The sequence below is a fragment of the Danio rerio genome, chromosome 18 (assembly GCF_049306965.1).
Source record: "Danio rerio strain Tuebingen ecotype United States chromosome 18, GRCz12tu, whole genome shotgun sequence".
NCBI classification, from domain to species: domain Eukaryota; kingdom Metazoa; phylum Chordata; class Actinopteri; order Cypriniformes; family Danionidae; genus Danio; species Danio rerio.
In genome coordinates this window covers 23,906,402-23,933,235 of record NC_133193.1, presented here as the reverse complement: position 1 = coordinate 23,933,235, position 26,834 = coordinate 23,906,402, and the positions used below count along the sequence as shown (strand labels likewise).

Here is a 26,834-nt window from a genome sequence, read left to right as displayed (position 1 = left end):
CATATATGTGACATTTAGGTTTCTGGCATATATGTGACATATAGGTTTCTGGCATATATGTGACATATTTTTTTCTAGCATATATGTGACATATGTTTTTGGCATATATGTGACATAGGTTTCTGGCATTTATGTGCCATATAGGTTTTTGGCATATATGTGACATATAGGTTTCTGGCATACAGTATATGTGACATATAGGTTTTTGGCATATATGTGACATATAGGTTTCTGGCATATATGTGCCATAGATTTTTGGCATATATGTGACATATAGGTTTTTGGCATATATGTAACATATAGGTTTTTGGCATATATGTGACATATAGGTTTCTGGCATACAGTATATGTGACATATAGGTTTTTGGCATATATGTGACATATAGGTTTCTGGCATATATGTGCCATAGATTTTTGGCATATATGTGACATATAGGTTTTTGGCATATATGTAACATATAGGTTTTTGGCATATATGTGAAATATAGGTTTTTGGCATATATGTGACATATAGGTTTTTGGCATATATGTGACATATAGGTTTCTGGCATATATGTGACATATAGGTTTATGCCATATATGTGACATATAGGTTTATGCCATATATGTTACATAGGTTTTATGGCATATATGTGACATATAGGTTTTTGGCATATATGTGACATATAGGTTTTTGGCATATATGTGACATAGGTTTTTGGCATATATGTGACATATAGGTTTCTGGCATATATGTGACATATAGGTTTTTGGCATATATGTGACATATAGGTTTTTGACATATATGTGACATATAGGTTTTTGGCATATATGTGACATATAGGTTTATGGCATATATGTGACATATAGGTTTTTGGCATATATGTGACATATAGGTTTTTTCATATATGTGACAGGTTTTTGGCATATATGTGAAATATAGGTTTTTTCATATATGTGACATATAGGTTTTTGGCATATATGTGACATATAGGTTTCTGGCATACAGTATATGTGACATAGGTTTTTGGCATATATGTGACATATAGGTTTCTGGCATATATGTGACATATAGGTTTCTGGCATATATGTGACATATAGGTTTTTGGCATATATGTAACATATAGGTTTTTGGCATATATGTGACATATAGGTTTCTGGCATATATGTGACATAGGATTCTGGCATGTGTGTGGACATATAGGTTTCTGGCACATATGTGGACATATATGTTTCTTGTCAGGATTCTGCCACTCTGGTCTTGTAAATTCTTGTTTTGGTGGCAGAGTCCGGAAACTAGCTCTGTCTTGTCCTGTTTCTGTCATTGTGTGCACGCACAGTCGTGGGTGTGCGCAGAGCGTACATGCTCCCGCTTAATGCGGCCGCGCAGGCTCTGCATGCCTCGGACACACGCTCTGTACTCGTGTGTGTGTGTGTGTGTGTGTGTGTTTTGTTCTGTCAACATCGTGCTGTTTCATTCTCAGCTTCTCCGTCTAGTTGGTTTTGGTTTTGGTTGATGCTCAGATGAAGCATGTGCGTTGCATATGTGTGAGCGCACGGCAAGGTTTATCTACCGTGTGCTTGTGTCTTGCATCTGTTGTCAAAGCACGTGGCTCTGTGTTTACATTGTGGTCGCGTGCTTTTGTTGTGTGCGTCAGTGTTGTGTTTGTCTTGTCATACAAACACGCGGTTAATGAGTTCTCTCATTGGCTGCGTGTTCAGTCTTGTTTTATGTGAGCCCATGGCTTGTGTTGTCTCTTTGTGTCATGTGCTCTTTCGTCTATTGTCTAGTCCCACCCTCCTTGTTAACCCATTATTAGTTTCTTATGTTCACCTGTTTGTGTTAATTTACTTCTGCTTATAATCCCCTCAGGTCTGCTGTCCTGTGCCAGTTCATCATCATATGTCACTGTATGTAGCCTTGTCTTGTTGTATGTTGCCTTGTTCTAGGTCTTGTTCTTGTTGTCCTGATCCCCGCCAGCCTTCCATCCTAGTTTGTTTTGATTGTTTATTTGTTTTATTAGTGTTTTCCCCCTCAGGTTGTTTATTTTGCCTTTTACTTCAAATTTCTCTCGCGAGTGCCATTCGCGCCTGTTCTGATGTAAGTCCATTAGAGGCTGCTGTCAACTGACTGATTGATTGGCCAATCGGCTGACCCATCCTCAAAAGCAGTTTTCAAAAGTACCAACTGACCTGACCACTCACTTTCCTTAACCCAACCGACAGTTTTAAAAAGCATTATAGAAAAAAATGCCCTCTACTAACCACGTTTTCAGATCACATTCTCACCATGTTATTTTATTTTTTGGCTTCTATTTTTGTCTTCTTTCTAGAACCATTCTTCGCCAGACTCGAACCCCATAGTCCACAGACGTATATGACAAGCTATTGGACAAAGTAACAGCGGGAAAGCCATCCATACAGAAGTAAGCGGTGGGCTAGTAAGTGCGAAAAAGGATGACGTCATACCATTTCACAGCGTTCGTTTTAAAGATGAAATGCAGCCATGCGTAAGCAGACATTTTCAGAATGAGCCTATGTTAAAATTGGCCATAGTGTATGAGGGTGTGTGTGTGTGTGAATATGAGAGTGTATAGGTGTTTCTCAGTACTGGGTTGCAGCTGGAAGGGCATCCACTGTGTAAAACACATGCTGGAATAGTTGGCAGTTTATTCTGCTGTAACGACCCCAGATTATAAAGGGACTAAGCTGAAAAGAGAATGAATGAATGAATTCAAAAAACACATATCACACTCATCACAAGCTGATTGCAAACACTTTTTTTATGTTTGCAAAAGATCTATTTCAACTAAATTCTATTGTTGGTCCATTGGTTGTCAAGGTTTCCACAAAATGTTTTAATATCAATAATAAATATTTATTGAGCAGCAAATAAATGTAATACAATGAATTCTGAACAACTTGATTAATAGGTGGTGAAAATGACTGCCATCACAGGAATAAAAAACTATTAAAATACTTGAAATTCTAATTATATTTCACAATAACAGTGTTTTAACTGGATTATGGAAAGAATAAGCATAGCCTTGGCGAACAGTAAAACAAAACAAAAAAAGTACAGTATATAAATAAAAAGAACCATAATGCCAAACATTTGAACGTAGTATATGTGTGTTTACATAAAACAAATTGTAAGCTTAAAAACCTTAAGAAGATTCATAGTAGCTTCAAGTGATATGATGGAGTGCATTTCCCCAGAGCTCCTCTGCATTATTTCCTCTCAGGGTGGGACATCTTCCCAGTGTTTGTGTTTGTTCTGCACTGCTGTTTTCTGCTTTGTCCAAAAATGAGCAATGAACGACCTCTGAGCAGTAATACAGCGGAGGAAGATTTCCCTGTGGGCCTTGTCCCAGATAATCGAAGTTCTGCAAGACTATCTGAGGTCTGTCTGATTCCCTCCTTGAGAACAGGAGATAAAATCCTGATAGGGAATCATATGATGGGAAGAAGTTCAGCGAGCCAATCACAGCACTCAGCTCAGCTCGGCTTATGATGGACGTGCACAAATGAGAAAATGCAATCAATAATGACATCATGCGAAGGTTGTATGATCGGAGAAATAGCTGATCTAAGCAAGACACATGAATGGATGCTATGATCAATGCTACATTTCACATGTATAGAATTTTATCACACAGTATCACAATTTAGATGTTTCTGCTGAAAAGTGAACAAAAATAAATTTGTAGTGATGCATGCATGGGTGTTCCTGTTTGAAATGTTGATCTCCACTCTGATAACTTGTTATGTTGAAGGTGAACAAGGGCACGTTTATTGACAATTTTAGCTTGAAATGATCAGTGGTGGAAAAAGTATTGAAAAATTACACTCAAATAAAAGTCCCACTAATTGCCTAAAAATGTGCAAATAAAGAAAAAGTATCGGTTATAAATATTACTCAAAGTGTGAGTAAACTCATACTTTGCTCATAAAATGAGTAGACCTTTCAAAAGTTCTCAAGAGTAGTGAGTAGTGAGTATTACACTGTAAAAAGCTGATGCATTTACATGTAATTTGTGGATGTGTGTAAACGTAACATTCTGTAGTGCATTTAGTTATTGCCCACTAGGCACACAACGACATAAGACTTTAATGTTAGGTTAGATTTAGATTGTGATGTCAGGTGACCAAAATTCAATGTCTAGCCAGCGTCTAAAGACAACATTATTTTGATGTCCAATAATGACGTCAAATGACATTGATATTTGGTTGAATTTAGGTTGTGTTAGAAAGTGACCAAAATCCAACGTCGAATCAAATACTGACAACATTAGATGTTGATATTTGCTTTTGTTTGACGTCAATCTGACATGTTGACGTCTTGTGCCTGCTGTGTGTTTAGGGCCATTTTGGTCATGATACAGTAAACATCCGTCATCTTCTAATCAGTGGCATACATTTAAACAGTCTCTGGGTTAATGCGTGTAAAGATTTTGGACATGTTCTTAAACACTTTTACGATTCCATACAGTTAGCTGCAAACTACTTAGTAATTTACATACTACTTAGTTAATCAAAATTTTTGAGAAAAACTACTCAATTACAGTAGTTTGAGTATATGTAATGTGGTACTTTTCACCACTGGAATTGATACATTGCCAATGATTGGTCATGTATAAACAAAATTAGCATCTTGTAAGTAAAGTTTTGTTAGATGAAGACTGTAATAAAGCCAAAGAAGAAGTTGTAAAGTTCTATTACATTTTTTTTTCTCATACATTTATCAATTATATAGACAAAAATGAATACAACTGGATTAATGGGTGCGGAAAATGCCTTATAGCACTTGAAATTGTAATTACACCTCACAATAATCGTGTTTTAACTGGACTGGAAAAAATAAACTTAGCAATAATGCGCATTAAAATTAAATAAAAAAGTATATATATAAAAAAGCTTAACCCCAAATTTTTATTCATTTAAGCTTAGTGCCTTTATTAATCACTAGTCACCACAGCAGAATGAACCACCAACTTATCCAGCATATGTTTTACGCAGCAGATGCCCTTCCAGGCACAAACCAACACTGGGAAACATCCATACACACTCTTTCACACTCATACACTATAGACAATTTTGCTAACCCAATTCACCTATAGCACATGTCTTTGGAATTGTGGGGGAAACCAGAGCACCCAGAGGAAACCCACATGAACACAGGGAGAACATGCAAACTCCACACAGTAATGCCAACAGGGGCTCGAACCAGCGACCTTCTTGCTGTGAGGCGACCGTACTACCAACTGCGCCACAGTGAAGCCCATATTTATAAATTATTTAGACAAAAATAAAATACAACTGGATTAATGGGTGCAGATAATGCCTTAAACTTGAAATTCTAATCATATTGTAATCATATTGTAATCACTTGAAATTGTAATCATACCTTACAATAATAGTTTTAATTAGACTGGAAAGAATAAACTTAAAGATAGTGAGCATTAAAAACGAAATTAACTAAAAATCTTAACCCCAAACATTTGAGCGCAGTATATTTCTTTATATCATCTAGTCCATAAGGTGTCCTCTTTTTTTAAAAAAGCTAGTTTATTTTGTATATAAAACATAAAACTGAGAAAATTAGAACAAAACTTTTCACTGAAGAACTTAATTCCATAAAAGTTACAAGAAAAAAAAGATTTTTACCAATTAACAAAAGGTAGAAATCTTTTTTTTTAATGTTAAACTATTATATTTGGGTCTTTTACAGTGCCAATACACCAATGTTTTGACAACATAGGCTCATTCTGAAAACGTAGCCCTATAAGCTAAAATTAAATAAACAAGTAAATAACAGGATGAGAATGTGGTTAAATCTGAAAAAGAGGTAAAAATCACAGAGCTTTCCTTTTTTTTGATTGCCATTTCAAACATTGCGCTTGGGTTTAGGGAAGGGGGTGGAGTCAATCTGTGCTTTTTAAAACACTATTGGTTGGGTTTAGGAAATGCGGAAGGAGGGGAAAATTGGTAACCCGAAAACAAAAGCTGTTAAATGCATAGCTCCTGGACATATTTTGCGCTCTCCAGAAATGTATATAGAGGTACGTAATTAGAATGAGCCTGGATTGTGTTTTAAAGTACTACAATCTACACATTGTACCTTTGTAATACACAGACAAAAACACAACTAATGCTTATCCACTAATCAGCTTATCCACAAGCAGAGAAACATTCAGTGTCATTCAGGCATTCAGTGTATTAAACACTATCATTGAAACACAATTACACAAAAGTAACTCCATAAACATCATTTATCAACATTAGAAATGACATAAAAACTCACTGATAAGAAAAAATGACAAAGAACCATGTTAGCAATATCAACAACAAAAAAACTAAATGTGAAGGGAATTCTGGGAAAGCCAAAGTAATGTTAAGCAAGCATTTTAACATACATTTTTGTGTTAAAGTCAGGCTATTTTTACAGTGTGGTGTATGTTTAAATTCACATTTGCACAAGTGTTTAATTATCTATGATTTATTTCTTATACATTAGTTAATACAGTTTACTTGCTTCTTCATCCCTGGTGTGCAGTGGCTCAGTGTTTTACATTTAGCATTTCCATCACAATCAAACAGTACGGTGATACTCTCTAGTTCTAGTTCACATACTAAAAATGTGTGTGAAAAACAGCTGATTCCCAAGATTCTTCCTTTTTATAGCACTGGGGTTTTTCAAACATCCTTTTAGGGTCTCGGCACAATTGAGGAACCATCAAGAGCGATGACAGGTTTGTAGTGCACAGATAGCATTTCAGAGCCACTCGCTGCATCCATCGCCAATAAATATTTACAATCCATTTATTTCATCACATACACACACATGACAGAGTGTAAAATGGCCAGCTCAGCGAGCTGGAAGAGGAAACGCGCAGGAGACCAGAACAATACTTCTTCCCAGCTGGTGCCACCACCGGATCCATCAGTTTGTGTGTATGTGTGTGTGTGTGAGAGAGAAAGAGAGACCGCTTTAGCACCTTCACTGACAAACCCATCAGTCAGACGAAAAGCACATCCTAACACACACCATCAATCTGCCATCAAACAGACATTAGAACACACACCGGTCAGTAAGCAAACACAGTTCAAAGGCCGTATTCAGCTGGTGAGAGGAGCTACTTGCTAAACAGAGGAGCAAACGGCTGTTCAGCTGCACAACATCTCTAATAGAGACCAAGGTCGATAATAAAAGTTGAAATATCCACTTAAACGTTATTTACATATCTGTGTAATAAATATATGTAGTGTATATATCATGAGTGCCCAAAACTTTTCGTATGAAGGGTCAAAAATCAAATATCATCGATAGCCTTTGGCCGAAGATAAATATACCAAACTAGTTTACATTAAATTTACCATGGGTTATTTCCTAATTCCTTTCATAATATTAAAAAATAAACAGAAATCATCAACGCTTAATTATAACTTACTGCAATAACAACATAAACAATCACATTTATAATATAGTGGAGTTCAATGCTGAATACACTAATCAAGCAGAAGCTGTCTTTGTCTTGATTCGCTCACCAAAATCTCTGCATTGCCCTCTATGCATCATATGTACATTTTAAACTAATTCTGATTCATTTAAACCATTTAAATTGAAACATTTAATTTCAGATAGCTTTTTGTAGCTTTATAATAAAACAAACAAATGAAATGTTACATTAAATTTGAAATGACAATTTCTAAACCATTCTCAGATGGTATGGTGGGCCAATTAAAAGGTAAATAGTGGTTATTTAAATATAAAGGTTTATATTTTATATATTATTTTATAGTACATTTATTTTAGAAAATCATTAATAAAATCCTTTATTTTCCCCATTTAACCAGAACTAATAATCTCAGATTCACAGATGTGTCCTAGCTAAAACCTAGCCATGAACAGCAATACAGAGTTTACAATCTTTACAGGACAATCTTCGCATTAAGAACACAAACTGTTACACACAAATCATAGAATCACCCTTGAGTCATTCTCTTAGAATGATCCAAAGAATCATACATAAAATATAACTTAGATCCAGAAAAAATAAATAAAATAAAGGAATAGCAGACAAATATTTCCATTAAAGAGCCCCTATTATGAGTTTTTGAAAATGACTTTCCATGCAGTGTGTAACAGAGCTCTAAGTGAAGTAAAATATCCAGCTTAGTCTTAAATCTGAAAGTGCACCGTTTAAGACTATTGATTCATCTATAAAATAGTGGACTCATAGTGGTTTGACTGAATCATTGCAGTATCGAATCGTAGATACGGAACTCAAGCCCAGCGCATTTGCTGTGCATGCAGATTCGGGACAATTTAAGCCCCCCAGCCCCACCCACAAACACTGTAGAAACAAAAAGAAGACTTGAATCAAATGGCAAAGATGCTGTGCTCTGAAGTGTGAGGGGAAGTTAGTGCTATTATCTCTAGCCAAAGATGAGGCTGTGAAGAATCAGTGGTTAAAGTTTATTTTTGCAATAATACCTCAGCATTAAAGCCCCGTCCTGTGCTCCTGTCATTTCCTGTCCTTCGCTAATCTACACGCTTACAACAGGGGATGCACCGGCCGTTTGTTAAACGAAGGATCAGAAAAGACTATTGATGTATGGGACTTTGTCAGAGCTTGACAGGAACTTTATCAGTACACAAAATAGTTGAGCTTTTGCCACTGTGTGGATTAATACTGAATGTGTGTCACTGTTATTACTTATGGTTGCGTGTTAAACTGCACTGCTTTAATTTTAAATCCTGCATTGGGCTCACGCATACACTCTGCACTCTGACTACTTCAAAATTGTTGATAAGCCGTGGTGGGCATTTCTCTGTCTCACGCTGAACATAGTCGACCAATCACACCAATCAACGCAGATTAGCATCGTGCTAAGGAGGGGTTTTGGAACAAATGAATCGCTGAACGAATCATATGAGAGTCATTGGGATAATAGGGTAAAAATAAATATAATAATTTTTAATATAATAATATAATAATACAATAATAATATAATAAGACAATGAAAGTGTTTTTTTTACCTTGCATGCATTAAAGCCTGTTGTTGGAGACAAACAAAATAAAAAAATTTAATGCATAATAGGGGTTCTTTAAATATATATATAACAATAAACATTACCCTCAGGGACCCCTGGACTGGTATAAAACCCTGGATGTAGTGCATTTTTAGAAACATAACCCATTAGTTTGTCAAAATGAAGATAATTAATTGCTAATTTCTTGACTAATTACATTCAATATGAAGCCACAAGATGAATCCATCATAAGAAAGAGCCAGAGATAAGTTTTAAAAAATAAAAGTAATATTATTTTTTTACTCTCACGAGTAAGAACAATGCTGATATACAGGACATTGCAAGTGCACTTGCTGCTGTATCCAATCAATTCCGGAGCAATATCTTTTTGGTATCATATAGGTACAAATAATATCAGTATAGCCTGTGTCCTTATCCAGCATCACTGAAACCAAATGCTGAAGTGGGATGGTGGGATGGATTGTGTTTATCCAGCTTCATCAGACAACAATATTGGCGGTACAGACATACATCCATCTAGACTAGAGTAACCAAACAATAACTCAAAACAGGCTAGCACATGAAAGTTATGAAAGCTGGATTCAGGTAACCCTTCCTTTGCACTCAATGTTTTCTCAGTTTAAGACTGCGGAGTTAAAAATATTTCAGCTGTTTCAAGATCCCGTTTCAAGCATTCACTTTGTGAGCTGTTTTTAAACACAAGAACACAAGCGGTGTGTGTAACTCAGCTATTCTCTCTGTCTATCTCTGGACATCTACCAAGGCCATAGCTGAGGCAAGCTTCTCTCTTTTTTTCCACAGCGCTTTCATAAAATACCCACAGCCCAACAACTGTAAACATCTTTCTCTAAGTAAATGTTTTCCAGATTATCGTCTGTGTTAGTACTAATGCTGCTAGTATTAATGCAGTGATATTATGATGAACTATGACAGATGCTCAATTCATGTAATCTCTGGAAAGATGCAATCATTAAGTAGTGAGATGCTACTTAAACACTACAAATAATAAACAGAAACTAGATGAGTACTGTTTATTGACACAGCCAGGTCTGAAAATTTTTAAAACACTTTAAAAAGTCAGAAAAAAGTTAGTAAAATATTTTTAGCATGTGGACAACTTGTTCCATCATGTTGCTTGCATTAATTAACATTTTCATTTAGCTTAATCCCTTATTTATAAGGTCACCACAGTGGAATAAACCGCCAACCAATCCAGCATATGTTTTACGCAACAAATGTCCTTCAAGCCACAATCTATTGCTGTGAAACACCCATACATCATTCACACACACTCATATACTACGGCCAATGTAGTTCATCTATTTCAAGGTAGCGCATGACTTCAGACTGTGGGTGAAAAATGGGGAATCCACACAGAAATGCCAACAGGCCCAGCCGAGACTCGGACCAGCTTCCTTCTTGCTCTGAGGTGACAGTGCTAACCACTGAGCCACCATGCTGCCCTAATTAACATGTTGCTAACATGTTTACAATATAGTTAAATTATTGTGGAATAAGCAAGTTTCTAACATATAGCATGTTTTAACAAAGGGCTAACGTCTTAACATGTTGCTAACATGAACTCTACCTAAATCTCTTGAGTGTTTAACATGTTTCAAACAAGGCTAACATGATAACATTACTATGTAGCATGAATAAGTGTGGTTTAACATCATGCTGACATGACCTGGCATGTTGATAGCATATTTACAATTTTAGAAACAGTAATTCATAATTTGTTAACATGTTAACATGTTTTTAGCAAAAAAAAAAAAAAAAAAAAAACACTATGATATTGATTGTATGTTTAGCATAGGGTCTGTTTAGCTGTCGCCTCACAGCAAGAAGGTCGCTGGTTGAGCCTCGGAGCCTGTGGAGTTTGCATGTTCTCTCAGTGTTTGTGTGGGTTTCCTCCGGGTGCACCGGTTTCCCCTTCAGTCCAAAGACATGAATAAGTGTGTATGGATGTTTCCCAGAGATGGGTTGCAGCTGGAAGGGCATCCGCTGTGTAAAACATATGCTGGATAAGTTGGGGGTCGATTCCGCTGTGGCGACCCCGGATTAATAAAGGGACTAAGCCAAAAAAAAAAATGAATGAATGAATGAATGAATGAATTAATGAATGAATGAATGAGTGAAAGAATGAATGAATGAATGAATGAATGAATGAATGAATGAATGAATTAATTAATTAATTAATTAATTAATTATGTAATTAATTAATGCTTAGCATGTTGCTAATATAAATTAACTTGTTTTTAGCATGTTGGCCATTTTAACATGAATTAGCATATTGCTGTCAAGTCTAATAATATGTATCTAGCATGTTTAACATTGCAAACATGAATTCATTTTATGAACACAGAGCTAACACAATGTAACTCTAGTAAACATTTTTGACGTCTTTATTTTGAACATGAATTAACAGTTGCTGACATTAAAATGGCGCCGTTTTATAATGTTAACAAATTTAATGCTAATGTTAACAAATGTAATGGTAATGTTAACAAATTTATTGCTAATGTTAATTTCTAGCATGGCTCAGCATGTTGTTGGCATTGTTGATCATGTTAGCACATTCTTGATGCTAAGCTTTGCTAGTCATAGATCAGGTGTGTCCAAAGTCAGAGGGCAGGTGCCTTGCTGAGCTTAGCTCCAACTTGCTTCAACACACCCATACCTGTCAACATTGGGATGTGAAAATAAGGGATATGCAAACTATAATAAGGGATCCCCACCCCACACCCCTTTAAAAATACCCAAATGACTAAACATATAAATTTGGAGCTGTTTGGTTGTAAATAAACAGTTAAATGGTCAGTAATATGTTTTATTATTATTATTTACAAAAGAAAAAACACAAAGTATGCATTAGCAGCACATACAATAGCAAACAGTCCAGCTTTTTAAAATTAATAGTTATTAAAATAAAATCGAATCAAGCTATCAAATGTCATTAGCAGTTTCCTCACTCTATAACTTGCACATTCCGATTAAAGAGCAATGAATTAATTTATTTACATTTATTTTGTTTGATTACATTAAATAACAGGTGTCACATTAAAAATGCCCACATCTAACGTTATAATGAAAGCATTCGATTGCCTTCCTAAATTTTATGCTCATTTGGTACAAAATTAGATAAGTTTGAAAAAAAAACATCAAAATTGACATCTTTAGATATTATTACTATTAATTATGTGTATATGTCTGTTTAAACTCGCACTCAAAACCCAAATATTCACTCTTCAAATCGGGAAACAGTGTCTATTCATCATATGGAGTGCGTCAGCTGACTGCACTGCTACAGTATATGACTGCTTTGAGGATTGCATTTGAAGGGGAGACGTCACCTGTAATGAAAAGGAATGGGAATGCCACTATTTTTATATTTATTTCAAAGTGTTTTCATGTCTAAACAAAGCGAAAGCACAGAACAGACTCACATTTAAGAGCAAGGGGCAACCGATGGTGGTTTGGCGGTGTGGGTTGTGTATAGGGAGGCTTGGCTCTTTAACGTTTATTGCCACACATCAGAGAAAGACTGAAAATACAGGAGAAATATGGGAAAATACTTTAACGGGATAATAGCGCACGCTCAAACCCTAGTGTGACCGCAGATTAAGAGCTTGATTAGCTGGCTAGGGTTGGAAATAAACTCTCCAGGACACAGTTTGGACACCCGATACATCATAGATACATTCATTCATTCATTTTCTTTTTGGCTTAGTCCCTTTAATAATCTGGGGTCGCCACAGCAGAATGTACCGCCAACTTATCCAGCATATGTTTTAAGCAGCGGATGCCCTTCCAGCTGCACCCATTCACACACATAAACCATGGACAATTTAGCTTACCAATTAGCATACCAATTTAAGCAAAAAAATTTTTTAAATTTAGAAGATATCCTGAGACAGAATATTCTTAAAGTCTGACCAGAGTTTGGTGGCTGCAACTTAAAAACTAGGAGCAGATACTGTTCAAAACGGCCTTGAAGAAGAGAAAAGGCAGGGGAAAAAGCAGCTTAAACAGGATAACAGTATGTTGCCTTTGTCAAGCCAGCATAAAATAACACAGCAGACTAAAGCTGCGTCCCAAATCGCATACTTATGCACTATTCTACGCCATTTTGTAGTATAAATAGTGTAAGTAGTGTGTTCACACTGAAAAATCTTAAAATAATAAGTGCACTTTAATTACCCGGATGATGCACTCATTCAGCCGCTAAAATGAAGTGTGTAATGATGGACACTTCACGCACTCAACGACCGCAGGTTTGCTTACGTAGCGGAAGGGGCGGAGCTATCGGACGCACATGTTGGATAACTTTATTTATTTTGGATGGAGAAAGCAAATTTCTCCTACGAGAGTGATTATATCGCCTCCCGATGGTGAATGCGGCAATACTCACGATAGGTATTATTTGATAATTCGGTCGTTTATTTCAATGATTTGGCAACCGTCAAACGTCATCAGGGAAACGGTTTGAATTTCCGTTTAGTAAAAAAACATTAGTGTGCCATTTGGGACAACACTACATACATGTACTATCCTGTTGAGTGTGTAAGTGCATAAGTACATAGTGCATGAGTGCATAGTGTATAGTGTGCCATTTGGGACGCAGCTTAAAACTGCGATTGTGCCTCAGGAAGCTGATACGTGACACAGGAAACTGTTTCATGACACAACAGCTATCCTGAGCGCTGGGGTGAAGCCCGTGGCATTAGAAGCTCTTCTGGACGAAGAAATGATCGAGTGCTGAGGTGCCAGTGTATATTAGCAGCCCAGTGGCTGTTGACATGACAGCAGGCTAGCACAGACTCACTTTGGCTTCTGGGAGTTTTTCAGACCCAGAGCTCTTGGACACAGTCTGGAAAAGAAAAGGCTTGGGGGAGAGAGAGAAAAAGTGAGAAAGGGAGGAAAAGAAGCCTGCATTCCAATGTGGCGGTCCAAAAGTCTGCAAAATAGCTTTCCAACAAAATTCAAGAAAAATACTTTGCAGAAACATTTATTGGTTACTGTTTTGGAGTATGTTTACCAGGAAATTTTGCACAATAATAAACAACTGATGACTCAAAGGTTGTTTATCCTCTCAAAGTTGTATGAAACAGAATGCTGGAAAATAATTGAGAATCTTGGAACCTTTACAGGTGGTACAACCATCATATCAACAAAGCTCTGAGTCTCTTTCTCTCTCATATAAACAGATCCCACAGCCTTCTGTCTCATATGCTGCACGACTTTCTTTTCCCTATCATTCACCACAATCCCTCCTTTCGCTACATATTTCCTCTACTCATTCTCCCTCTTAATGTCTTTCTATGTTTTTCATCTCATCTTCAATCTTTTGCTCTCAGTTTCTTTCTAATCCATTCTTTTCCTCTTCATCTTCCTCAACCCCATCACCCTTTTTTCTCATGAGCTGGGGAACGGTCTGGGAATGAGCAGTAAATTGCTTGCCCTCCCAGTTCAAACCTAATTCACATGGCAGTTGAGCAGATTACCAGCCCAGCCAATGGGGCAAAGGGGCACAGGACAAGAAGAGAAGCTTTACTTCTGACCCTGACTGCTGTAGATTGGTTCATCTGTCTATCAGTGTTTCTGGCCCCACACACTTACATTCAAGCTGTTAATTGCTCAACCTCAGTTTATCCAAAATGTGGATGTTTTCTTCAGTAGATCATTAATAATCCATTGAGCTATGACTTTGGTGCAATATAAAATGCAGGACAATGGCTAGTTTAAGAGTCAAAAACACATGTTCAGGTGAACAAAATTCATCAGCTCCACGTCAACAAGCATGCGCTTTTGCGCCGTGTAAACAGTCCAATCAGAGGCTCAGAGCAGCTGTTAGCATCTGTTAGCTGCCTGAATCAGACAGAAATGAAGTGCACAAAGCGCACGTCTGCTCTCTTAAATAAAATCTGATGAGTGTCTTTCACATACATTTGGAATAAGCATTTGTAAGTAATAAAAAACGTTCCAATATCTTTTGCGAATTTGTTATTTGAGATGTAGAAAAGCAGCCGCATAGAGAGACACGCGTAGAGAGACAATGCAGCGTTGTTAATAATTGTAGCTGTTTACAGTGGTTTGACTGATAAATATGAATTTGTAGCTAAATTGTTAACTGTGCCAAACAGCATTTCCCATTGTTTACACCCTCACTACATCATACCGTTAATGCTAGAAACCAGAGGTGGGAGTTAGTCACACATGGGCAAGATGTCAGCTCATTTTGTGGTGGTAAATAAATTACATGAAGTATTACATGAATGGCATTTTTGAGATGTATTATATCTTATAAATACAGTATGTGACTCTTTCAACACCATTTGGAGGTGTCCACGTTGTTAAACAACGTATGTGAAAAATGTGAAGACTTGTGCGGCCACCATTGCTTCTCTCCAGAACTTGAAAATATGATTGACAGAAACGTAGAAATGCTGGATTAGAATCATCTAGGGGGTTGAATCAAGATAGCTATCTTTTTAGGATGAATTGTGCAGCTCTAGTAGATTGAAACAGTGTCAGTGCAGTTTTCAGAGTTTAAGTTCAGTTCAGTTTAGCTCAGTTCAGTTTAATAATCCCTACTGAGAGTCCAAACACTGACGAGCAAATCCATCAAATCCAGCACTGAACTGGGAAAGATTCTGGAGGTTCTCCTTTGTCAAATGCTAATGCTATATTTTTTTTATATAATACTTTGGAACATAATTAAAAATTATCTGTAAGCACTTCTTTTTTTTTGTCATGTCCTTTGGAAGCCCACATGCAGAAACAGAAGAAGCTCTGTAGAAAAATAGGAGCGTTTGGATGGCATTTTAGCTTTCACTGCTTTAACATTACAGCGCCTCTGGTCACGCCCCTTTGCAGCACAGGGTGTGTTTGCAGATGTATTTTTTGTAGTCCCCAAATTCATTCGCTATAGGCTTTGCTAAGCTAACCCTGTAAAAGCCAATGTCTCCCTTTGCATTGAACTTTGAGCGTCTTACATTCAGAGATGTTGTTTATATTCACACAGCTAAATTACATGAACTAAAGTTTAAAATATGATATCATAGTGGACCACCACTTTAATATTTTACTGAAGACAAAAAAAAACACCTATATATTGATTAAAACGCCTGCGCTTGAGTAAATAGCTTGCAAATTTCCATTTCAGGCTAAACTATACTTTTAGCATTCATTGAAGTTGTCATTTGGACCAACGCAAAAGGCTCTTGTGCAAGAAATTGGTCCAAACACACAATAAGCTCTCCAGGCTTTCTGTTGCCAGGAGTGCCTCGGTCATTCAAAGAGCAGGAAAAATGCAGGTAGGGGGCCCAGATGGAAAACCTTTCATGTAATAAGGAACAAGGCCATCTTTTGCTGGTCTGCAATCAGCCACCTTGCTACCTTCATTTGTTGCCAAGTCTAGCAGTGATCCATGAGCCACTGGGATGAACACAGGGACTCCACCTGCTACGTAAATTAAAGACCTTGATAAACGCTGCCTTTACCTGAAACCCATTATTTCCCTGCTTCAGTGGATAGCAAGATCTACTGGCCACCTGTACTGACGCACATCCATGTAGTCAACAGAGCATGAACATGCAACTTATCACCTTTGAGACCCATTCAATGGGCTCAATCCAATACAATCGCAGACCTAATAGACCATAATTTGACAAATGACCAGGGCCACATACAGTATATCTCCCTTACTGTGGAACTGAAGTCTTCCTTTTTGACCCAAACCGGTCTCATTTGAGCAACTCGAACAAAGATGCATTAGATAAAGAAGATGTATAAAAGTTTCTAAGAGAAGAACTAGGATGTGAGAATTCGAACGTCCAGCAGGTATATCTATAAAAGCCAGCTGCCTTTCATTAAGGTTAACTGATGAGTTTGCAGTGGATGCCTGGAAGCGTTCCGGAGATCATGCTGGGATTCTTATACAGCACTCCAAGTGTGCTAGAGGAAGTACAGCATTCCTATACCACATAAACTGTGTAATAGCTACTCCCTCCTGAGAATAACACACTAACACACACACAAACACAGACGGACCTTATAAAGAAAGGAAAACCTCAGCACATAGAAATTGCGTGTATGTACACATAAAGAAATGGATACCTATAGAGGTCATTTACAGAAGCCTATAATTAGAAACACCAACTGCAAGATTAAGTTACATAGCAAAAATGGACAAATTAACATTTACAATGCAAGCTGAAAATAAAGAGCACAACTATGCTGCAAAATGACAATGAACTTTCGAAATTATGGGAGTAAAAGAGGTTTTGGGGGTCTCCAACAACAGGCTGATATGCATACAAGATCAAAAAACACTTTCATTGTCTTATAATTTGGCTTTATTTTTGCCTAATTATCCCAACGACTCCTATATGATTTGTTCAGCGATTCATTAGTTCCCAAACCCCTCCTTTGCGTGAGGCTAATCTGCAGTGTTTGGTCTGATGACCCAGTCTGTTGTGATTGGTCGACTGGATTCAGTGCCAGACCCAATGCAGGTGTGCATTAAAGCAATGCAGTTAACCACCAGCATAATACTCTACTCTTAACCCTAACCTCAAGTAATTCCAACGACACACATTCAGTAATAATCCACACAGTGACAAAAGTTGAACTATTTAAAAAAACGACCATGTCATGCGTGTATGAACAGCTGATGTTGGCCATAGCAAAAACAAACGGTAGAGGATCACGAGTTCAAAAACACATTGTAATTGGTTAAGGAAGAAGCACGCGTCACGTTTTTAATGTAGTTTTGGATGCAATATGTGAATAACCCCGTACAGATTTAACCTGTAAGATACAGTACAAGCACTGATCTATAATGGATATGTGATTACAAGCCGCGTGGAGTGATTACAACACCCAATTCAATACATATTTTGCAAACTACACAAACTGGGGCAACAATTTTAGTGAAACTTACATGATCCGGAGGAAGAAGAAGCTGGTCTATATGAACTGCAACAGTTACTGACAAAGTCCCTGTCAAAGTCTGACAATGTCCCATAGTTTCTGCTGCTCCTTGCTTTCATAGCAAATGGCAGACAAATCCCACATTGAAGCGTAGGTTATTGTATCAAAAATCTGCAAAGTTACAGGATCAAACACAGCACTAGGTTGACTATACTGTGGTATTGTTGTGAAAATGAACTTTAACCCTTTATTTCCCGCAGCTGAATCTCCATCTGTCAGTGATCATCATCTTCATGTCATGATCACATGATCCCCACATGTCACATGAAGCAAAAGGAGCGTTCATGTATTACCGGATCCCACACTCTTTTTTTGGTGATGTACCATATCGACGTTGAAGCGTTCAGGCAGAAGATCCGAACCAAACATGATTCATTTATTTGACACTGAGTTGACTATTTCGTTAAAGAATCAATAGTTTTAAACACGGGGCACTTTCAGATTTAAACCTCAGTTGGACGTTTTCATTCACTTAGAGCTGTGCTGCACACTTAATGGAAGGTCATTTTCAAATACCCATAATAGGGGCTCTTTAAAGTACCAGCTATAAGAAATGACAACTGCAAGATAAAGAAACATAGCAAAACAGAAATCATTTATAATATTTAGTCAAGGGATTCTACGATTATAGATTTTGGTTGTACGATTATAGTCTGAGGAATAATCACAGTTATTACAATTATTATGCATTCATTAATTTCAAAACACTTCTAGTTAAGAAAATCATATAAAAACTCCTTATATTAAAAAAAATACATATTAATAATAAATTTTTGTAGCGTCCTGGCTTAAAGATGATTAAGTCTTTCACTGATGGTTCACGGTTCATTTATTGGTCACGCTCCATAGAATTATTACGCATTATTTCATCATGAATCACCGTAAGAACTAAAGAGGAAATAAACAAACAACAAACACAATTGAATCCCGAAAATTGAAACACTAAGCCAACATCAACAATCAAACATTAATCTTAAACAAATAAACCAAATTACCTTATTTTCCCTTAAACCAGGAGCTAAAACATATGAATGGGGAATCTGTGAAGCAGTTGTATACATGTGCCTTTTTTACCATGTTTCACCTAGCGTTCAATGCTTTCTCTCCATTCATTACTACATGCGATATATTTAGACTCCTAAATTTTATTGTCATAATTAAAGTTCCCAAACTTAATTTATTCAACAAATCAAATCATATACAAAATACAACAAATTAACAAAATAAATAATTCTAAATTCAAAATTTTAAACAATAAAATAAAAAGAATTTGTTACATATTAAATCAAAAATATATAAGTGAAATATAATACTTAAATGAAAAAAAGTTTTTGGCATTTAAACGCAAGTAATAATTTTACACTGAAATGTAAAATTGACAGAACAAAGAATAAATAAATAAATAAATAAATAAATAAATAAATAAATAAATAAATAAATAAATAAATAATTAATTAAAAGAATAAATCAATAAACTAATAAATAAATAAATAAATAAATAAAGTATTTGTCTAATGTAAATCTAAGCTATTAGCAAAACAATTCAAAATCAAATAAATTTCCAATCAAAGGCTGCTGAACCTCTGTCTAAAAGTCATTTTTGATCAACAATTACATAATTGTTTACAAATTTGCGTGGGCAAAAGACAAGATATGTGAATGGATCTTAGTTAATAGCCTCAGCTATAGTTAATCTAGTGCGCGTGCGTATTAGCCTCGATGTACAAGTTCAGAACTTTAAGCTAGCGCACGGTTGGCATAACTTTGTTTAGTTGCAGTACACAAACACGATGTTGAGAAGCCTTTACGATTAATTAACTGTGCCAAATTAAATCGCGGTTAATAGTGATATTGGTTAATCGTTGCATCACTAACTCACAATTAAAGATAAACTGACAAAAAGATGCTATACTCACAAGTTGTAATTGTAGGAAACAAGTAGCAACAGCAAAACAACTGTAATTAACAATGATGGATAGTAGCAATAACAAAAAACAAATAGCGGCTACAGCAATTAGCAACTTTGCAGCCGTAAACATTCAGATAAACAACTGTAATTTAAATGTCATGTGAATTTATTGGGGAAACTATTTTTTTATATAAAGCTAACGTTGTGCCATGCTATATGCAAACTTCAGATTATTGATGCCAAACATAGAAACATACATACACTGCATCTGAGTGGGAATGAACATTGCGTGTTGTGTGTTTGACAACACATATGAGCTGTGGTAGGACTATTAAGGAATTAATGATAATCCCCAAACAGTGGTACAAAAGCCAAATACCAGATGTCCCTGGCTGCTCTACAATACCAAGAGCTGCAAAGTCCAACAAGAGATCGAAAGCCAATCTTCAAAATCAATTTTCCTTCACACCAAGCTTCTTTGTTGGCCATAAATAGTTTTTTTTTTTTTTTACCGTTAAGCTCTAGAAGTAACATGCAGCACCCCTTTATTAGCCATGGCTCACATTTAAAAGGGAAACAAGCAGCTTAAAGGTCACCACTCTACAGCTGAAAAATGGAGATGCAACTTTGGTTTGCTCCATGCTGCTGCTGATGCAACTTTAATCCAGTGCAATGCATTGATGAGGAGGAGGAGGGACAATGGTCTGCAGAAAGGTCACATCATAACCACCATGTGAAATGGAGTCTCCTACTTCAAAACTGTCTCTCGCTTCGTCTCACTCTCTCCTATCACCACCTCTCTCTCTCTCTCACCTTTCAGTCGCATGCTCTCGCTCCCTAAATCCCCAATCACACCTCACAAGTTCCCATCATCGAAAAGGTCAACAGGAGCAGGAGCACATCCGCAATGACTTCCAATGAGACGCTTCCTCAAGGAGAACCATGCAAAGGTGATGGTAGAGGTCAAGCCGAATCAAAGAGGGCAACCCTAATCTATTCCAGCGCAGAAGTGAAATAAATTACATTAATTATGCATTACGCATGCTGTTTATCTGAGGGGCCTTGATTATAATAGCTTAAAGAGTGCTAGGGAACACTGTATGCTTATTTGCATGACCTCGGAGGTTGGATATATAAACCTGGAATGTAGTTAATATGCTGTGAAGCTGATTAATCTGCTTGATCCACCAATTAGGAAATTGAGTTGTGTGCCATTCCAAAGCATACAACCCATGCTGCATTGCTTTAATTTAGGAAATGTGTACAGTGCGCCAGTAACCTTCACGTGGATTAACAGGACTTCAACTAAAGATTACAGCCTCTTCATGCTGGTGCAGTGCGGCTTAGGCACATCAAATAAGAGGCGCTCGTACGTCAGCGCCACACACTCACTCAAGCACACTCATTAGCATTGAGAGTTCCCATGTGCATATACAATATGATATTTCACACACACACACACACACACACACATGGCTGAGAGGAAGTGATTGAGGTGCTCTACACTCACACGTCCTTAATGAGGATCCAGACAGGGAGGTTCATTAAAACACAGCGGATGCTGATGATGTCATGCTCATGCCCTGTGGAGAGGTTCATAAGGACAGGACCAGTGTGGTTCAGGGTTTTTGCAGGTTTCAATAAGTTAAAATTAAGACGTTTTAAGACATTTTTAAAACTATTATGAATGAAATTTTTGACTTTTACAGGGCTAAATGCTAAGGGTTTGTTTTTTGAAAATTTCAGTTAGAAAAGATTTTCACTTGCCCTATCAAAAATTATTAAAATTGTATCCATTTAATAATACTACAATGTTCCAGCCAGCTTGCTCCGAACCGTACCATAAAAAAGATTAGATACAAAAAGGTTATATAATGAAATAAACATTTATTGAAGGGAATAACAAAATATAACAAACTTATAATAGTTATTATTTTCATCAACTGAAATTCTCTCAACAAAGTACAAGGTTCTATAACACCAAAACCTAAGACGGCAAAACAAAAGAGTTGGAACAAAATGACCTCTCTGGGGAATAACGGTCCACCAGAGGAAGTCCCATTCTTCACAAAAAATTCAAATGTAATCATCCTCCACCCATGAATTAACTAATATTCTGTAACATCATACTGCAAGGCCACCCAAAGGTAAGAAAAAGGGAAGACAGGGTTGTAACAATAATCACAATTTTGTTTGAATATGTTTTTATTAATTTTCAAATATATCCATTCACAAACCCTATAACCCTTACCAAGAATAGAACAAAACATAGCTGTCAATTACTTTAATCTACAATTTTAATAATTTCATAAAAAACAAAATAGGTCAGGTCAGTATCCTCAGCCGTTAATGAATGGAGAACTTATAAGCAAATGTTACTGTAAGGAAAGTAATTCAATGCTATTTTTAAATAAAAAGTTAAAAGTTTTATTGAGATGGATTCTTGGGTTGTATGGGTGTTAATGGCCAGAGTGGACAGCTATACATAAACAAATAAAAATTAAGACCTGTTAAATGAAGAATTAAGACACAACTAGGAATGCCCTGATAAGGTTTTTTTTTTTTTTTTTGCCCTTGAGTTCGAGTCGTTTCATTTTGAGTATTTACCAATACCGAAACCCGATCCAATGCTTTTATAATACATGTAAAAAGAATAAAGAAGAGCGAAGAAACAGATCCAGGATTTTCCTTACATATTCACCTTATTTTAACATTCAACAACTCTTCTGTGAGGTAGTTTGAACAATCAAGTAATAAATAACATCAATTCTTCACTTTTAGACTTTACTGCAACAGTAAATATAAAAATAATCTAATATAAAAACAAATAGCACCTTAACTTAAAATATCTGGCAGGCAGTCAAGTTTACTTATCTCACAGTTTGCTATGGCAATGTTGTTGTCATCAACTTTATAATACCTCCAGATCGCAGAAATATATACTGGTGCTTTCCGCATCATACTCGCGCTTTCAGCTTCAATCTGCTTCCATGCTTCCATGTTCTACTGTGCCAGCATTTAACCAATAGCATCTCTGCAACAAAGTGATGTCATTCCGCACGTGTTACTGTTTCTGTGTGAATTCCAGAAAGAGGTCTAACTCTGTGCCACCGGATGACTATAGATGTATAAAAAAATAATGAGAATTTATATATATTATACATATATTCGAGTGCTGATCGGGAGGTAACATCTGATTCTGATCGAGTCTGAAACCATGTGATTGAGCCCGATTTCTGATCACGTGATCAGATCTGAACAATCCCTACCTACAACATAACATTTCAGTAAATTTAAGACTTTTTAAGATCTAAAATTTAGCTTTTAAGATTTAAGACATGTTAAGATTTTTTAAGACCCTGCGAATACCATGGTGGTTACTGTTTTTATGTACTCTTCTAAACAGATAAACACACTCCTCCACACACACCACTCTGCCTTTACTATCATCTTTTTCCAGGCCTCTTGTGATGTCTTTTACTTCCTCTTGTCTTCTTCATCTCGGCGTCCTTGACAGTCACCCTGCTTCTCCTGCTTTGCCATCGTGTCTATCTCCTTCCAACTTTCATAAGATTTTCTTGTTCTCTAGAGACTGTTACACTTGACTCTTCCAGTTCTGGGCTCATTTGTGTCTCTTTCTCTTCCATCCCCCTCTCTCCCGGCTCCCGCTCTTCGACTGACCCTTTCAATTCATCACTCGTCAATGCCAGGCTAGTTTGCATTTTTAGATGGCGATCAATCTGCAAATTGCCTGAATTTATCTGAGCTTGACTGGGCTGGTGTGGGTTTTGAAGTAGACACAATCTGATTTGAACTAGGATGAGCATAGATGAGAGCCAACTGGACTGGCCATGGTAAACTTAACTAGCCTGGGTTTACTGTAGCTGCATACAACTCAAGGCATTATTTTTATGGAATAAATGGCAACCACTAAACCGGACATGACAAGGTTTAGCTAAAGTGTACTGGAGCAGACTGAGTTTAGCAGAGTAAAACTGGTAAAACTGGAAGCATCTTAAAGGACCATAAAACCACCCTCTTTCAGTTCAAGTCTACCTCAGAATTTTTTCGAAAAATGCTTTATGATGGGCTTGGAGCGCTGCGAGCAGAGGGAGGAGTGGGCATGGCCGGCAGACCAGGGAAAAAGAGGGAAAGAACAACTTTCAGTCACAAAACGAGACGCATTTACAGCTTTGCTTTTCAGCCCGGATAGCATCGCAGGGAAAAACATGCTTCACAGCTTGGCACACAGCTTGGCAGTTCTACCTTGACTTCGGAAAGCACGTGCTCTCATGAATAATTAAGAAGCAGGGTCTTTTCATAGGATAAGAAAAGTCTGCTATGAATAATAATGAGAAACCAATGCGTTATCACTGCACTAGCATATTTACGCTACATCACTGATTTTGATCCCACCCCAAAATTTATTTTAAACACTGAAGATGAAATTGGCTTACAAAAGCTCAAAATGATTCAGTTTTTCTCACTACTTAAGCTGACAGGTGCTAAAATTGTCTAAAACTGATGCCTAAAATCTGTTAAAATTTCACTCCAGGGTGTCTTGAACCTTTAAGTGAAACTGTGTTTAGCTAGACTGGACTAGGCTAGGCTGTCCTTGCAGTATCTTACTATCACAACTTGACTGGTTTTAGTTCATCAGAACTGAACTAACCACAGTGAACTTGTTATGTCTGGATTAAAGAAACCGGACTGGATTAGGCTGGAATTGGTGGTTCAATCCACTGTGGTGACCATTGATAAATCAGGCACCAAGAAAATGGAGAGTGAGAGGGATAAAGCTGGGTTTAACTGAGTACAAGTCTGCCCTACAAAGGCAAAAGACCTTAACTCGTTAAAGTGCTGAATTAAGAAAAATGACTATAAAGATTTTTTTGTTGCCAGGACAAATTAGTTAAAGATAGGACATTGAAAAATTGGCAATTACATGTTTTAGTAATGACATTTATCTATATAAAAAAATCTTAAACACAAACTTGACATTTGACCCCTAATTTGAAGTTACTGTCCTCTGCCTTTGTATTGTGTGCAAAAAGTGAGAAGTTGTGCCAAGGCAAAAAGCAGTAACTTCTATATGATCAATGTTGCTGCTCAACATTTACAAAAAACAGCAACACCTGTAGTGTCTACTAATCATGCTATCTATTTTGAATGATCGTAAGTTACCTACAACTATTTATTTATTGCTATCCTGTGCTTTGGTTGCATTTACAAATTACATTTCAAAATGTAATACATAGCATATAATAAGTTTCTGTAATTTAAAAGTAATTGTTTACATTATTACAATATGTTTGTCTCTGTATTGTAATATGTTTCACTGCTTTTGCCTTAATTTTGATTTAAATTTCAATATTAATGACCTAGTTATCTAGACTGTATATCAGCAGTTCCTAAACTTTTTTAGAGCGGCATACATTTTGCATTCTCTCTTTCACTTCCGCTTTTCCCATTAAAGCACTTAATGAATTCCCATTAAAGAATTTTCATTGAATTCTGTACTTTTTATGAATTCATTTTTAAATGAATAATGTTTCAAATAAAAATGCTTAAAAGAAAAATCTGCAACTATAGTAAAAAATAAGTTATCCATGTATTAATTAAAACCGCCAGTAAGTGATGGTACAGTAAGTCACTGTCTTAAGACATTCATTCAGTAACAAAGCAGTGGTTGCATTTATGAATAGGTCAACGAATCGACTCTCACAATTTATTTAAAAATAATTAATTTACAAAAACAACCCAGCCTAGCCTAAAGAACGACTGAACCGATGTGAACGCCAGCAGGTTGGAATAATGATCATTCTTGTGGATAAAACATCTCTGTCGACATTAATTGCAGTGGATTTTATTGGGTTACCAGAAAAAGTAGGAAATGGTTTCAACTGCGTACTGTACTGATTTTATGTGTGATCATGCTATACTGCTAACCGTATCACAACATTCTAGTCAACTAACTTAGTGCAACTACCCACATAGAAAAATTTCTTTGGCCCATATCTGGCCCACACAATCAACTTTTGCTTGGCTCACATGCTGCAGTGAATTACGATATATGACGAGACGAAGTCTGGCTTCCATACAAGGGCCAAACATGGACCATATTTGAGCCAAGTCTCAGCCCAGTTAATAACCTATAACTGGGCCTGAACTGCACCAGATATGTTGGTGTGTTGAGATTTGTGTGAAACAACCTAATTGGTAGAATTTTTTCTTTCCTCATAAATAATTTTAAATGTATTTTAAAAGTGGGTCAAGTTGGGCAAAACTTACACTTACGTGGCTCACATATAAATTTGGAACATCTGGTCCAAATACTACATTTGATTTCTAGCCCAAGTCTTGTGTGCCACCTTAAATACAATGCCACCTCTGCCAAACCGGGGTCATATTTGGCCCACATGCTGCATGCCAGGGCCGGACAAATGCCTGCTGTGCCAGCTTTATGCCAAATCTGGGCCAGAACTCTTTGCTACCTGGGTAGTCAATAGCCCCCGACTGCACTGAGTGAAAAATTCAAACTATGAAGAAAAAATAACTAAGATTATTTCAGATATTTTTGCTCACAATTTATAGGCTTTGCTTGTTTGTAGTGATTTATGTTTAGCAGATTGTTAGCCTATTTATGATAGTATGACAGTAAAACAAATCATGGTAACTTCATATTGACGTGCAGCTGAACAAAGGCAGAGAACCGAAACTTAATTGGAGCATACCAAAACCAAGTCAAAGAGTGGTAACTCGTGTTACACTGTTAGACATTTCTGTAAATTACACAGTTATTTACTGTATTTCACCCAGTGTAATACTGCAAATTCCTTTTACGGTAAATAACTGTATTTACCGTTGCATTATGGGAATTTAGTGTGACATCGA

At 36.7% G+C, this 26,834-nt stretch overlaps 1 protein-coding gene across 3 annotated transcripts in view; it reads right to left on the bottom strand.

Moving 5' to 3' along the window:
- bcar1 (BCAR1 scaffold protein, Cas family member) overlaps positions 1-26,834 on the bottom strand; it is a 184,564-nt gene that overhangs the window by 146,854 nt on the left and 10,876 nt on the right. The gene's annotated exons all lie outside the window — the stretch shown is intronic.